The following is a 1,457-nucleotide window of genomic DNA, read 5'->3' as shown; positions in this document are numbered from 1 at the left end:
TATTCTAATATAAAATCTTATTCCAGCATTTTCAAATACTCAAAGTCCTCAAATTCAATTAAACAATTATTTTTCCCAAATTCAATTAGACAAATTACACTTTTCATTTACAATTAATAGTAAATCTAACAAGTTCGAAATTAATAAATTCAAAAATAAGTTTTTCGTTAAAAAACGTATCCCTGTGGGATCGATATTTTTATTACTACAAGCGAAACCGTGCACTTGCGGAAATCGCTCAACAAGTTTTTGGCGCCGTTGCCGGGGATACGCCAAAATTTTTGACAAAATTTTTATTTTTCGTATTTTATTTTCGAATCTAGGTTTACACATTATTTTTATACAACTTTTATATTTTATTTATTTTCAGTTTATGTAACATATTTGTTTTCAATTTTGTTTTGAAGGTAGTTTGGTTCGTGTAACAATTTCAAGTTCATGCGCAGTTCGCGAAGTTCGGGCACGCCACCAGACCCTCTTGATCCAGAAATTGAAAGAACACTTAAGAAAAACAAGAAAAACAAAAGCAAAAACCAAACACCCTTAAAAACCAAAGTATTCCAGCCAGAAAATATGGCCGATCCACCGACACTTATGGATTATGCTAGGCCAGGAATGGCCGGTGTAACTAATAGTGTAGTTAGACCCCGTATAAACGCAAATCAATTTGAAATTAAGCCTGCTTTGCTTAATATGTTGCAAAATAACGTAACGTTTTACGGACTACCTAACGAAAACCCTAATGCCCATTTGACAAATTTCTTAGAAATTTGTGACACTTTTAAAATTACTGATGTAACAGCCGAAGCAATCAAACATCGCCTCTTTCCTTTCACTTTGAAGGACAAGGCAAAAATTCGGTTAACTTCTATGCCTGCTGCAACATTTGAAACTTGGGACCAATTAGCCCAAGCGTTTTTATCAAAATATTTTCCTTTAGCAAAAACAGCAAGAGTCATCAAAGAGTTGACATCTTTTACCCAAAATGATAATGAAACTCTTTATGAAGCTTGGGAACGTTTGAAAGAACTTCAACGTTTATGCCCACACCACCAATTGCCAGATGCACTTTTAATGCAGACATTCTATAATGGATTAAATCCTACGACTAGAGGTTCATTAGATGCTATGTCTGGAGGGTTATTTATAAAGAAGACGTCCGTCCAAGCAAGAGAACTTTTGGAGGAAATGGCAATCAACAGCAGTATGTGGCCCGCAGAGCGTGGACATATACCAATGGCGAAACCATCATCCTCAGGTACATCATCAGTTAAAGGTATAATGAATCTTGATCCAGTTGCGATGTTACAAGCCCAATTTTCTGCCTTATCGCACAAAATTGATAAGTTTATGGCACCGTGCGATCCTAATGATCCGATCCAGACAGATATTGATTACGAAGGTATGAATGAGATAGAACAGGTAAATTTTGTCCAAGGACAAAACCAAACTACTAA

The 1,457-nt window shown here is 35.5% G+C and overlaps 1 non-coding gene across 1 annotated transcript; it reads right to left on the bottom strand.

Annotated features, from left to right (window-relative positions):
* Positions 1 to 951: 951 nt before the first annotated feature.
* On the bottom strand, positions 952 to 1,058 carry LOC136228219 (small nucleolar RNA R71). Its single transcript, XR_010688549.1, has one exon. It is a non-coding gene; the product is annotated as a small nucleolar RNA R71 (small nucleolar RNA).
* Between the last annotated feature and the right edge of the window lie 399 nt (positions 1,059 to 1,457).

This window comes from Euphorbia lathyris, chromosome 4 (genome assembly GCF_963576675.1).
Source record: "Euphorbia lathyris chromosome 4, ddEupLath1.1, whole genome shotgun sequence".
Classification (NCBI taxonomy): Eukaryota; Viridiplantae; Streptophyta; class Magnoliopsida; order Malpighiales; family Euphorbiaceae; genus Euphorbia; species Euphorbia lathyris.
Note: the sequence above shows the minus strand (reverse complement) of the source record. Positions and strands in the feature narration are given on the sequence as shown.